Genomic DNA, 14,468 nt, shown 5'->3' on the forward strand with positions numbered 1-14,468 from the left:
AGGGCCTTTGAAAATCGAGGGCTTCTGCCGCTACTTGAGCCTCAAAACAACCCTGGAGGCAGGAAGGTGAGATAGCTTTTCTAGGTTCACCCAGCTGGTAGGTGGCAGAGCTGAGATTTGAGTTTTTTTGTTGTTGTTGAGAGCTGAGTTTTGATTTGCCTTTTCTGCCCTGGGCTCCTTCCACTAACTGCCCTGTGTGCCCTTGAGTCAGACTTGGGGGGACCTCTGGGGCTGGTAGAGTCCCAGGATACTGGGTAAATGCAGTTGATCCTTCTTGCAGGCAGCTCCTCCAGGGGCCCCCACTCTGGGGAGCTCTGACCAAGCGGACATCCTGATGGTCTATGCAGCTGCCGAGGGTAAGGCGACGGGTCATCAGGAAAGCCTGCTACACAGGGTATCCTGGCTGGACATGCATGCCAAGGGCCTGGAGTGGCTTTAGGGGGGCCAGGGCTGGGCAGGTGGGGCACAGGGGCACCAGCTCAGTTGCAGTTAAGCCATCTTCCTTCCATATTTATGATTTATAATAATAGTAACGACGGTGAGCTCACAATGAGGGCTGACTGTGCTGAGCGCTGTAAATTCCATGAGGGATATGACTCAGGCCCCTGCTCAGGGCCCGGCCAGCACAGGGTAGGTTCGCAGTGAATGTGTGTTCCATATTCGGTCAAATTATATATTCACCCCACAAATATCAAGCAACAAGTTGTTCCAGAAGCCAGAAGTTCCTGCTCTTTGCACCATTCCCTTGCTTGACCCCTGGGGTCTTGTCTGTTTGTAGGCCCATTTCTACCAACAAAGAGCCCCTGGGGGTTGGAAGGTGTGGTGGGGGGCAAGTTTGACACTCTGACCCTGGTCCTCTGGCCTAGGCTTTGTAGCCTATCGGGATGATGAGAAGGACTCGGACTTTATCCAGACTCTGGTGGAGGTCCTCAGAGCCGACCCCAGGGGAGAGCTCCTGGAGCTGCTGACTGAGGTGTGTTGGGGTTAGGGGCAGAGACATAGGGAGAGGGGCAGGATTCATCCTTCTCCCCAACCCTGCTGTTCTGATCGCCTCCCAGACACAGGGCGCCTGGGGCTGGCCAGTGAGAGCCACAGAAGTTACTAGCCGGGTATACTCACTGCCGCGTGGAGGCCACCGCCCACCGCCCACCGCGCAGGGCCCCTGGAGGTTGCAGTCGGGAACAGAGTGAACCAGCAGGGGCTGTGGGCCTCAGGCTTCAGAGTAAGAGTGGGTGGGGTGCCCCTGGTCCCTGCAGGAGGATGTGATTGGCTTGTTTGAATAGTTTTCCAGGCTGGCAGGGAATTGAAGCCCCTCAGACTGAGGACAAGCTGAGGGTGGGGGAACCAGCTGCGTGGGGAGCCTTCCCTGCCGTGTGGGGCGCACATCTGACAGGGGCAGGGGGCTCACGGTTAGGCCCCTGAGGCCCCGTGAGGGCCCACGATGGCAAGGCAGCACTTGAAATTTTAGGGCTTCCCATCCACGGGGCGCTAGGCTGGGTGCCGAGGGACCCGGGAGTCCTGGGCGCAGGCTGAGTGTGGTCCTCGCAGGTCAACCGACGGGTGTGTGAACTGGAGGTGCTGGGTCCCGACTGCCAGGAGCGCCGCAAGGCCTGCCTGGAGATCCGCAGCTCGCTGAGGCGCCGGCTCTGCCTGCAGGCCTGATTGCGCCCGCTGTCGCCCCGGGGTGCCGACCGCGAGTGCCGACCGCGGGTGCCACGGCCCAGCGCCGCCGCCGACTCCATCCCCTCTCCCGGTTCCTCTTCTGTAAATGGGCGCAGCAGCGCGGGCGCGGGGCTCGGGGGGGCGTGCAACGATCGCTGTGCCCGTGAACAGTGCCTGCCCTCAGGGAGGTGACAGAGTGAGAGAGCGCTGGCCAAGTGCCTGGCCCTCCGCAAGGGTGCATTTGTGCTTCCGGGAGCCGGAGGCTGGGCCTTCCCGCGGGCGGAGGGACGGAGGAACCCTGCGCGGCCTTAGGCTGGGCTCGATGTTCCAAGAGGGGGCAGCCGGGGCCCACATCGCTGTCTCAGCTCGCACACCCCGCCGGCGCCCGGGGCTGGGGCCGTGGGAGTGCAGGAGATGCGGTCTCGCCTTCACGCCGGTCAGAGTCCAGTCTGGGAGCACAAGACTGGACAGAGCCCTGCAGGCTCATCGGTGCTGTGATGCGAAAAGCACGCGGGCTGCGGGAGCAGGGGGCAGCCCCTCACCCAACGCGCTCTGGGGCCACGTGGGGGAAGAGCTCCCAAGCCGCCAGTCAGGGTAGGAGCCTGCGCGGCCTCACCGGGGCTCGAACTTGGGGTACAGTTCGTTAGGGCTGTCGTCGCCGAGCCGCCGGGGCTCATTTCCGCGCGGGGACCCAGCTCGCAGCCCCACCCACACAGGGCCCGAGGGGGAGGAGCTCCTCGCCGGTAGGAGCATGCGCATTCCGGCGCACCACGCAGGCGCCTGGACCAGCTTTATAAGAGAAGCTGTGGGATCGTTGTTGGTGGGGCCGCGTGGCCTAATGGATAAGGCGTCTGATTCCGGATCAGAAGATTGAGGGTTCGAGTCCCTTCGTGGTCGCTACAGCGTTTGTTTTTCTCCCTCGACTTTAAATTTTCCCTCTGTCGGGACTGCGCCCTTCGTGGAACCTTTGGAGGCTTGGGCGGTGCCCCCCGCGCGCAGCCCCGCCCTGAGGCACCCGGGAACCCGCCCAGCCCCTGCCGGCGCGGAGCTCCGGAGCCAGGGCCTGGTCCGCAGCCCCCGCGACCCCGAGGGCGCTGCGGCGCCCAACGCAGGCCAGAACCCGAAACCACCCGCAGCGAGTCCAGGAGCCTCAGACGAGGCCAATATAGTTCAGTTGACCAGAGCGGCCAACTACAAACGAGGGGAGGGGTTGGATTGTTGCAGGGGGGCGGGGAGTTGTCCCAAGGGGGTCGGAGCACAGGTGCATTTCAAAATGTCATGGATTATTGTGATAAAAAAAATCGGAAATAGTGGTGACGGTTGGATGATATTGTGCATGTAACTGATGCCACTGAATCGTACACCTAAAAACGGCTTAATTGGCCAATTTAACGTTATATATAAATATTTTTTACCGTAATAAAATGTTTAAAAAATCGAATATTTTGATTTCTTGCAATGATAGCATACCTAAATGACTTGTGTGAATGTATATCTAAAAGTTTAAATATAAAGAATATGCCCAGGACTGGGTCATCATTTTACCTGGGAAAAAAATGTCTTTACCTGCGGAACCGAGTTCTCTCCAGGGGATTGTGGCTAAGCCAGGTGACCTAAGTGATGTAACCTCCTCCCACCCGGTGACCGCCAGGGCAGTGGCAGCCGGAGCCCTCATTGGGGAAGGTGGGCGCAGGTGACCTGGGGTCCTATGGGGTGTTTATCGTTTTTGTGATGCTTCAGCGGTTTGAAATTCGTTAAGTTGAACATTTTGGAGATGGAAAGAACACCCATCCTCTGGTGGGAAAGCTATGGATGGGTTGTCTGACGGTGAGAATCTCATATTCCACCGACACAGCCAGCCCGAGGTATTGCGGAAGGCGCTTAGGACAAAGACCTCAGGCCACTGGTCTATTAAAAACCGCAGAGCCCTGGACCCAGGTAACACCTCCTGTCTACGGGGCAGTGTAGGGAGGAGGACAAGGACAGGGATGGCACTTTTCCCAATCGCCGGGCTGGTACCCCTCTTCTCTTCTCTCCCACATTTTGCATAGCCAACTCCTTGCTAGCAGTTATCGCCAGACCCGGATTCTCCTACAAGAAGGAAAGAGCTCGCCCAGGATTTGATTGCCAGGCTTCTCGCACCCTAAGCGAGGATCACACCCAAGTCCTACGAACTGAGCGCCACCCAGTTCTTTGGGCTCCATCTGCGCGTGCGCTCTCTCTCCGGGGTCGGAGGATGCTCCAGCCGCCGGCCAGGTCGGGTGTTGACAGGCCGGGGGGAGGCCGGGATGGAGCGGGGAATCCGTGTGTAACCGGCAGGAACCACGGGGAGGTGATGGAGAGACTGGTCTAGGACCATTGCAAAACATCCATTGTCGGCCCCGGTGGCCTAATGGATAAGGCATTGGCCTCCTAAGCCAGGGATTGTGGGTTCGAGTCCCACCCGGGGTACACAGGGTTAAGTTTTAGACCTCTTCCAAGGAAAAAATAAAATGCTTCCCCAGGGGAGGAAGCCAAGTTAAGGGTTCCTGGAGGTTATCCAGACGAAGTCCTAAGCTAGCTAGTAAATGGGTTGCGACTGTATTTTCTAATAAGGGGTGCACGTTTCCAGGTTTCAGAAAGGAATACTGGCATTATTCACTGTAAAAAAATAACCATCCATTCTACTTGATGATATAAAGGAATAATTGTTCATTTTTCCAGGTGTATTAATTTTATTGTGGTTCTATATATTTTTTTTATAAACAGACCCAAGGCAATTATTTAGAGATTAAATTATATGACAACTGTTTTGCTTTAAAACAACGGGCTGAGTGCTGACAATGGTTATTAATGCAGTATTGTATACTTGCAAATTGCTTTGAGAGGAGCTCGGAAATGTTCTCACCACACACACAGAAAAGGTAACTATGCGAAGGGATGGATGTGTTAACTTGACGGTAGTAAATATTTCACAAATGTATATGTGTATCAAATCATCACATTGTGCACCTTCAATATATACCATTTTTATTTGTCAATTATCTCTCAATAAAGCTAGGGAAAACATAATGGGTTGATTGGAGGTATAGACAAAACAAGGTTATCGGTCAGTTGGCTTAAGCTGGGGGACATGAGGATACATTATACTATTTCTCTGCTTTAGTGCGTGTTTGAAGTAGTCCATAATAAAGTTTTCTCTTTTGTTAATCCATGCAATCCCTGTCTTCATCCTGGAGGTAAAAATCTCCCAAACTGCAGGACATGGTGTAGAGTAAAATCAGAAACCTTCTATGCCACATGTCCGTAGAAGGGAAGACCACTGGAGCTTTGTCATATACACATATAAAAATATAGTTCTCTTTTGCCTTTAAAAACCATGAATGAGACTCTTCTGTTCCTCTGGCTCTGGTCTTACTTCTCCCACTTTCCCAAATATCTGGGACTCCATTATTCCCCCTGGAATGAACAATGTCATCTCAGTGCACTGTCTCCCACCATCGTGGAAGGAGACTGGGGGACCACAGAGCTATCCGAGGATGCTGGTGCTTCCCTCGCCAATGTTTCTCAATGCCTTATTGAAAGGAACGTCCTCTGGGTGCTGTCAGTGCGTGGTGGGTGTCTACAGCCCCATCTCACTAAGTCTTTGGCTTCCTTTTTCTACTTGATGCCAGGGACAGTCTCACATCTCAGTCTCATTAAACATAGGCTACCACTGAGTTCAATGCTTAGCCAACCAACCAAGAAACCTGGCAGAACCACATTCAGCGGCACAAAATAACATGTTAAGTACAGGCTTTCTGGGAAGTGCTCCCAGGTCAATAAATTCACCAGATGCACAATCATATCTCATCCTCCTTACTCCAGCACCCTTAGGTTCATTCCCACATGTATTTCCTCGGTCTCTACTGGCATAAATGAGCACCCCCTGCAATAAGCTATTTCTGCTGCGTCAGCCTTTGTACTCACTGCCCACAGCATGCTGATCTGGCTGAAGTCATGGGGCCAGTACTAACAAGGGTGATGGTGTGGGCTTTGTTGAGCACTTGCATCTCCTTGGAAGACAAGTGCTCCAGGTGAGATTATTATAGGACATTCAAACACGGAAGGCTCCTTTCCACAGATTCCAGACTGATTCTACTGGCAAGGAAGCTCAGGAATTCGGGATTCTCAACTTTGTCTGAGCCCACCCAGAGGGCTCCCTGTCTTTGACCCCACTCCTTCATAATCATTGCCATTTCTTTCACATGAAAGATCCCCCGAGGCTGTGAACTCAACTTCCAATGTCATTCCATGACAGGTGTAATTCAGGGATGGGTTTGATCTTTAGCAATATCAGCCCTGCAGCTATAAGATTATTTTATGGCAGCCATGAAATATCCCTGGGCTTCTTTTTTTTTTTTTAATTTAATTTTATTATGTTATGTTAGTCACCATACAGTACATCATTAGTTTTTGATGTAGTGTTCCATGATTCATTGTTTGTGTATAACACCCAGTGCTCCATGCAATACGTGCCCTCCTTAATCCCCACCACTGGGCTCACCCATCCCCTCACCCCTGTCCCTGAGCTTCTGAACAAGACTTGGGCTGAAAGTTTAAAGACCTGGTCTTGTCATTTCCTTTCGGTGAGCAAACCAGTGCCCCCAGAAGAATCCCTTCCAGGCCACAGTCCTCATAATCACCTTTCCTGCCACAACAGTCAAGGACCATAGCCACGTGGTCCTCCTGGGTACTGCTTCATCATAATCAACCAGACGATACGTGGCTTGATCATGATGCCACCGTGTGCCATCAATGACCCACGTCCTGTTTCCCATTGGCAAGGAGCTCAGCTGCATCCAAGCCCAAACTCATTACCAAATCAAGGTCCAGGCAGCAGTCAGAAAACCCACCCGTGGGTATTGGGGGAAACAGGGAAGGTTGGTCAAAGGGTACAATGAATGAGTTGCGGGGACCTAATCTACAGCATGGTGATGATAGTGAATAACATTGTATCGTGTGCTTGAAATTTGCTAAGGGAGTAGATCTTAAGTAATCACATGAGGTGACGGACATGTTAATTAGCTTGATTGTGGGAATCAGTTCACAATGTATACGGATATCAAACCATCCCATTGAACATCCTCAATATGTATGGTTTTTATTTGTCAATGATATCTCAGTAAACCTGGGGGAGAAAAGAAAAGCCATCCCTGATGTTAACAGACTACTGAAAGAACAATGATTAACTAGGTATAAAGAGTGGCTAATGAGGTGGAGGAGGCAGGAAGGTAACAACGAAAGCAGCTACCACCCGCAGGGCTGCAGGACCAAGGGGAGAGGCTGCGGTTATTAAAAGTCAGAAGCGTGCAGAGAGCGCCAAGGAGCTTGAGAGCAGATCTCAGAGAAAGAGTGCCGCTCAGCTAGCTTGGGTGTCTCTGAGTTCCGAAGAGGGTCCCACGGACAGCAGGCAGCTTGCGCCGGGGTCTCTCATGAGCCACGATGAGACGGATTCTGTGAGTGTTAGGAAATTTCTAACTGGATTCAGTTGCTATTCCTGGAGTGAACGGTTGCTGCATGGATGGGGGGTGGGGGGAAGGCGTGGCGGGAACAGAAAACAGGAAGCAGTGAGTCCTTCCTTCAGCCGCTCAGTCTCTGCCTCCGGTCAGCAAAACCTAAGGCGGATCAGCTGACAAAGCAGAGTACCACCCCCCGCCCCAGCCCAGTAGGGTCTAGAAGGGTGAGCTGGAAGCCGGGAGATGAGTGTAATAACGGGTACACCTGCCTGTCCCCCCACCCCACCCCCTACCTTACAGGTGCCTCCTGAGCGTGTTCCCTTCATGCGTGGATGATACAGAAATCCCTGCCTCAGGCTTGCTCCTGGGAAGGTTGTCCTTCCACAGCTGGAACCAGACTCTCAGAAGGAGATTCTAAAGTTGAATCAGCTGCCGGCCGCCTGGCACAGAGGACCACACCAGCCATGGAGGGGAGGTTTTTGAGAAACATTCGAGTGCCTGAGTGGTACGATTATTCAGACCTGGGATAGACCCGAGGGGTTAGGAAATGAGCTGCACCTGTCCCGTGGCTCTGGGCACCTCAGGGACACAGTGGGAAAGGTCTGGTAGGGACTGTGGGATGATGTGGCTCCTGTCGAGTATCTTTGTTTTTTAAGTTTTTATTTTAATTCCACTTAGTGAACAGTGTTGTATTAGTTTCAGGTGTACAATATAGTGACTCAACACTTCCATTTATCACCTGGTGCTCATCACAAGTGCAGTCCTTCATTCCCATCACCTATTCACCTCCCGCCCCCACCTCTCCAGTAACCATCAGTTTGTTCTCTATGGTTAAGAGTCAGCTTCTTGATTTGTCTCTCTCCTATCCTTTCCCTTTATTTGTTTTGTTTCTTAAATTCCACATTTGAGTGAACTCATGTGGTATTTGTCTTTCTCTGACTGACTTATCTTGCTTAGCATTATACTCTCTAGCTCCATCTGTATTTTTGCAAATGGCACGATTTCATTCGTTTTCATGGCTGAGTAAATACTAGTGAGTGAGTATTTTTTCACTAGTTTTGTGAAAAATGCTGTTGGTATTTTGATAGGGGTTGCATTAAATGTGTAGATTGCTTTGGGCAGTATAGACATTTTAACAATATTCATTCTTCTAATCCATGAGCATGGGATGTCTTTCCATTTCTTTGCATCGTCTTCAGTTTCTTCCATCAGTGTTTCACAGTTTGCCGGGCACAGGTCTTTCACCTCCTTGGTTAGGCTGTTGCTGAGCATCTTTAATGCTCTAAGACAAAAGAATGACATGCTTGTGTCGACTAATAACCAATTCAAAGCACAATGGCAGCCCCGAAAGCAGCCCACATGTCCTTCAGCTGAAGGGCTAATGAAGCTGAAGGCCAGGCTTGGGGCCTCCATGTCAAAGTAGCAGATGCTGAGAAAAAGTAGAATTCTCACCCTGGGCAAATCTCTTAGGCCAAAGTCAGGGTGCTGAGAGGGAAGAAGTGGGACCCAGAAACTTGGAATGGGGCTAGCTGGGGCAATGTATGGAGACTCAAACTCTCTGAGCCTGCAGATGTGGCCCAGGCCTCCACCCCTCTTGCCTGAAGGCTGGGAAGAAACTCAGATGAGGCAGATACTTAGGAGGTAATGTTTCATTTCTTCAGGATTCTACTCCTCCTCCAGGCCACCAGGCCGAATACTGGGGTTCCATCTCAACTGAGAAATTACTGGCACTGCTCAGGAGGAGGGGACCTCTAAACCGAGCACGTAGCACCTGGGTAACATGTCAGCAGTAATGCGTCCTGGATCAGGGTGGGGAGAATAAAAAGCTGGAAAAGGGAAAAGATGATCTGTATGGGACTCTTCCTTGACACAAGCCTTAACACCCTGGCAAGGGTCCCTCCGCCTGGTTATAATACTCAGCTGGCACGGCTTCCTGAAATGAAGTAGAGTTTCAAGAAATGTCACGGCAAACTTTGAAGAAAGGAATCAGAAGGGACAGAGACACAGGCACGCTAGAGTGGTCCTACATCATCAGGGCAAAAACCCGCTGCTGACTTCGAATCTTGGCAGTGCCTGGAGGAAATGCCATTTACCAAGGAAATAACACATGCGCAGTGGAGGGGAGGAACCAGCATCTTTGAGAAGTTTGGGAGTGACTGTTGTCTGGTCTGGCAGGTACTGCGATATACCCGGAGAAGAAGGTAAGCTGGTGTAGCTTGCATCCCCTATTATTAAGAAAGAAGCCTAGCACTTGGTAAGACCCCATGATGGTTAATATATATCAACTTGGCCAGGCTCTGGTGCCCAAATGTTTGGTAAAACACGAGTCTAAATGTTGCTGTATTTTTTTAAATGCAATTAGCATTTATTTATTTTTTTTTAAACAATTTTTTTTTTTAAGATTTTATTTATTTATTTGACAGAGAGAGGCACAGCGAGAGACGGAACACAAGCAGGGGGAGTGGGAGAGGGAGAAGCAGGCTCCCCGCAGTGCAGGGAGCCCGATGCAGGACTCGATCCCAGGACTCGATCCCAGGACCCGATCCCAGGACCCGATCCCAGGACCCGATCCGAAGGCAGACGCTTAACGACTGAGCCACCCAGGTGCCCCTGCAATTAGCATTTAAATCAGTAGACTTGAGTGAAGCAGATTACCTTCCACAATGTGGGTGTGCCTCATCCAGTCAGTTGAAGGTCTCAGGAGCAAAGACGCTCCCCAGGAGGAAGGAAGGCTACCTCTGAGGCCTTCTGACTCAAGACTGCAGTATCTACTTTTGCTGGAATTTCCAGCGGCCATCGTGTGAGCCAATTCTTTAAAATCAATCCAAACATCTCTCTGTCTCTTCTATCTTTTCTATGTTCTGTTTCCCCAGAGAACTCTTATAACTATAGTCTCTCTCTCTTTTAAAGATTTATCTTTTTATTTGAGAGAGAGAGAAAGCACAATCGAGAGTGAGCAGTAGGGAGCGGCAGAGGGAGAGAGAGTCCCAAGCAGATTCCACGCTCAGCACAGAGCCCAAGGAGGGGCTTCCATCTCAAAACCCTGAGATCATGACCTGAGCTGAAACCAGGAGTCAGTCGCTTAACTGAGTGAGCCACCCAGGGCCCCCAATACAGTCTTTTTTGGATGGGTGGGTGCCCTGGCCCAACCACCAAGAGGTACCGGCAGGTGCCTCCTCACTCCCTAGCCCCGCACCCCTGTGGAAGCGTGGGTTTTCTGACATGGAGCTAGGACCTATAGAGGCTGCCTGCTAGAGCAGCAGAGGTACCGGGAGGAATGGACCCCTGGAAACCCAGATTACCCAGACGCCCTGACATCCTGACTCACAGATGCCAAGCCTCAGGATCCGGGTCGCTAACCCTCTGGGCTCTCTTACCCTTCCACAGAAAGGAACCCAGAGTTCCCTCTCTGCTTACTTCTCAACGAGTGGACACACTAACTTGTACTCAGAGTATCCCACGATTTCTAATTTTCTTTCTACTTTAGAAAGGGGAGAGGAGCTGGGACAAGGCTGGACTGCCACTTCTCTGCGCACCAGGGAGGGAAGCTTGGGTGGGGGCACAGTATTGGAGAAGGTGAGGGTGTGGGAGGGGGAGCACCCCTTGATACAGATGGGGCCCCATGTAGGTCCCCAATCAGGGCCAGAGTTGATGAGGTTCCACCTTTAGCTGAAAATCCACTCCAAGTCGTCTGTTGTAGCTCTCCTTCAGCCTGTAGAGTTGAGACTTAACAGCATAAGTTAGTGAGTTTGAGTCCTATGTTGGGTGATATTCTTGGATTGGCCTGGTTAGCCCCTGCCCAAATCTTGCCAACTTTAAGGAAGTTCCTAGAAGGGGAACTCCTCAGAGAGGCTTCTGATCACTGTGTGTATTGTACCTGGAACTTTTGCATAAATTTCAAATTTTAAAAATTACAAAATACATATAATGGAACATAAACAATGGAAGCGAGTTGCCTTGGTGAGATTTGAGGTTGGCTCTCAGCGTCCTGGCCTCCCTGGACTAGGGACAGATTCCCCTTTGTAAGAGTTCTAAGTTTATACAGACCCAGTCACCTGTTTAGTTGTAGGATCATCTGGACAAAAGCCACGCCCAACGTGGGGCTCGAACCCACGACCCTGAGATTAAGAGTCTCATGCTCTACCGACTGAGCTAGCCGGGCAGGCGTGGGGCGCTGCCGCTGCGCAGGCGGACTGGGTTACTCCGGCACTTTGCTGTCCTGAAACCGGTAAGGACAGGTCCTGGATCCTGGGCGCGCTGCCTCCCCGGCACTGCAACGCTGAATCCGCGGTCCTTTCTGCAAGGAGCGAGGGGGCCGCCAGGCCACTGTCTGCTGTCCTGTCCTGTCCGCGAGTCTGTGTGGCCCAGCGGCGCAGGGGAGCCGGAAACTCTGGGACGAGGGCATGGGGCTGAGTGTCACTGGAGCTGGCCCGTAAGGAACGCGGTGTGATCCTCGATCAGGATGTGAGAGGTGCTAGCTTCCAACCACGGAGGATCCCTCACTTTCAAGCTGTCCCCCCTTTTTAGTGGACAGCAAGAAGCGAATCAGTAAGACTCCAGGGCCTGGCCCCGGGGACAAGCCGGGAAAACCCTCCTCTCCAGGTGGGTGCTGGACCCCTTGTGAGCGCAAGAGGAAAGAGAAGTTGAGAGCGTAAAAGTTTGGAGCGTTCGTGCAGCTGCCCGTTTGGGAGGAAGTGAGCCCCGACCCCAGTTCGGACCCCTGCATCGGCGTTCCACGGTTTCGAGGGGCTTCTGGGGCGGAGCCCAGGTCAAGGGGGGCTCGACTGAGGACAGGAGCCCCGGGGTCCTTCCCTGAGATGGAGGCTCGGCCGAGCTGGCCGGTTGGGAGGCAGTAGAGTCTCATTCTCAGGGTCCTGGACTTGTGTCCCACGTTGGGGAAATTTTTGGGCTGGGATCCACCATGAGAGACCTCCCTGTTCACCCGGGCCACACAGACTCCCTCCGCAGTGTCACCTGCCGCCTCCTCTGGTTGCTCGGGTGGCTCTAGGCAGGGGCGGGGCCATCGTGCTCTTGGGGGCGGGGGGCCGGGGGCCTGAGGGTCTGGGCCCGAGCGGGCCGGCGCTCTTCCCCCCACCCCCACAGGTCCTGGCTGCACTGCATCCCCGTCCCTTCTGGAATTGAAACCGAAACCTCCCTCCGTGCACCTTCCCCAGGGATCAGGAAGCCAGGACTCATGGGACGGGAGTGCCGAGCCCAGGGCACAGGCCTCCAAGGACAAGCCTTAGCAAGACAGCCTCAGGGTGGCTCGTTGGTCTAGGGGTATGATTCTCGCTTTGGGTGCGAGAGGTCCCGGGTTCAAATCCCGGACGAGCCCTCCTTTTGAACCGGTGCGTGAAAGCGCGGGACGTCCTGGGCCAAAGGAAGCTTGGGTCCCCCACGGGCCAGTCTGCCTCTTCGAGAGCAGGAGACCTGGTCTGTGTGCCTGTGTGCGAGCCTCAGGTAGTCCCAGCCTGAGGGGTGACCACCCAACTTCCTCTGGACACTTTTTTTTTTTTGCTTTGGGGTATAAAAGGTCGTTTGCAAACGTCTTTTTCCTTGAGGGGCTACCAGAAGGACCTTCCACAGATGAAGGAAGTAAACCAGAGTGGAAATTGGGCATGGGGAAGGACTTGGCCTTAGTGTTGGGGCCAAGAAGGGCACGGGGCCCCCCAAGGTGCCCCAGCCCCACTGGAAGAACAGCAGTGTTTCCAGAGGTTTTATTACTACTGAGGTATGGTGAGCCCAGCAGATGCAGCCATTGAAAAAATGGCTTGTGACTCAAAGCTCCCAAGCAGAGGGGCACGCCTGGCCCGGGTTGGGGGGTGGTGTGGATGGCACAGGAGAGGCTCCGGGTAGTCCCGAAGCAGAGAAAGTTCGAGAAAATGCGGTCCAGAGCCTTTCTTGTAGTTTCAGGAAGGTGAGACAGGTGAGGCAGAGTGAACAGGTTTAGACCTGCTAGTCTGCACTAACTTCAGCTGCTTCTGGAACATAGATAGCTCTGTCCCTAGTTGTCTGTTTCCTGGCCTTGGGGTGATCCTGGCAGGTGGATAGTAACCCCCAGTGTGAAAGCCTGCTAGAAGAGGTGATTGGGGGCTGTGGACTCTGGAATGGTTGGTTTGCATTTGAAATGCCCTGTTGAGGAGGATTTGCTATCTCCAGGAATTGGCCAACCCTGGGAAGGAAAATCTCTCCAGGGTCAGCGAGGCTCTGATGTCAAGGTATCAGAGTATAGAAAATAAAAGACGTGGTTAATATGGGAAGGGCCGGAGGCCTTGGTGGAAATTTCAGGGGCCGCCAGTCTGGGAAGAGCTTCCTGATCTCAAGCCCAGAGTCAAATCTGGCCTGGGGATCATGGCACCGAGCCCTCACCAGGCAGCCGCAGTACAAGCAGAGTTCCCTGCGTGTGCAGACCGGGGGGGCCTCCTTTCTGACCCTGGTTTCTTCACTTAAGCCCAGGGTGGCACCCCTTTTATGCCTCCTGATTCTGGAGTCCCTGAGGGGAGCAGGTCTGCACAGACCCTGGGGCCCAGTGGGACGCCAGGGGAGGCCTCTCCAGACCTGAGGCCTGGTGGAGGTCAACCGGGGTAATCAAGCTCCTTGGCCAGCACTTTCTTCTCCTGTGGCCAGAACGCTTTAAGACTCCCATCCCTTAAGGGGAAACCACTACCCCCTCACCAGCAGGATGGTTCCTCTCCAAAATCCTCTTCTGAATCAGCAGCATCCCTTCCTCGGGGTCTGCTCCCCATCTTTACGCCCAGCCCTGGATTTAGCCTTTTTTTTTTTTTTTTTAAAGATTTTATTCATTTACTTGAGAGAGAATGAGCTAGAGAGAGCATGAGAGGGGAGAGGGTCAGAGGGAGAAGCAGACTCCCAGCTGAGCAGGGAGCCCGATGTGGGACTCGATCCTGGGACTCCAGGATCATGACCTGAGCCGAAGGCAGTCGCTTAACCAACTGAGCCACCCAGGCACCCCTAGCCTTTTCTTTTTTTCTTTAAGATTTTATTTATTTATTTTAGAGAGAGAGAGCACGGGGAGGAGCAGAAGGAGAGAGAGACAAGGAGACTGGCTTCCCCCTGAGCGCAGAGCCTGATGCAAAGGCTTGGTTCCAAGACTCCGAGATCATTACCCGAGCGGAAACCAAGAGTTGCATGCTCAACTGACTGAGCCACCCAGGCACCCCTTTCCCTGGATTTAGCTTTAGCTGGGGTTCAGCAGAGGAAGGTGTCTGTGGAGGAGAGCACATTCTCCCTTCTGCTTCAAATCCCCAAGGAGCCCACAGTTGGCTTTTTCCAGTCGTTTCAAGGCATGAATGGTGTCCCCAACAGAGC

At 52.9% G+C, this 14,468-nt stretch overlaps 4 non-coding genes across 4 annotated transcripts; 3 read left to right on the forward strand and 1 right to left on the reverse strand.

Moving 5' to 3' along the window:
* The first annotated feature begins 2,486 nt into the window (after positions 1-2,486).
* Positions 2,487-2,559, forward strand: TRNAR-CCG (transfer RNA arginine (anticodon CCG)). The gene has a single exon. It is a non-coding gene; the product is annotated as a tRNA-Arg (tRNA).
* A 1,481-nt stretch (positions 2,560-4,040) lies between these two features.
* TRNAR-CCU (transfer RNA arginine (anticodon CCU)) lies at positions 4,041-4,113 on the forward strand. The gene has a single exon. It is a non-coding gene; the product is annotated as a tRNA-Arg (tRNA).
* A 7,115-nt stretch (positions 4,114-11,228) lies between these two features.
* Positions 11,229-11,301, reverse strand: TRNAK-CUU (transfer RNA lysine (anticodon CUU)). Its single transcript has one exon. It is a non-coding gene; the product is annotated as a tRNA-Lys (tRNA).
* Positions 11,302-12,402: 1,101 nt separating this feature from the next.
* On the forward strand, positions 12,403-12,474 carry TRNAP-UGG (transfer RNA proline (anticodon UGG)). Its single transcript has one exon. It is a non-coding gene; the product is annotated as a tRNA-Pro (tRNA).
* The last annotated feature ends 1,994 nt before the right edge of the window (positions 12,475-14,468 follow it).

Source organism: Mirounga angustirostris, unplaced genomic scaffold (assembly GCF_029215605.1).
Source record: "Mirounga angustirostris isolate CCGP_5_RB_7025 unplaced genomic scaffold, mMirAng1.0.hap1 SCAF_5, whole genome shotgun sequence".
NCBI classification, from domain to species: Eukaryota; Metazoa; Chordata; class Mammalia; order Carnivora; family Phocidae; genus Mirounga; species Mirounga angustirostris.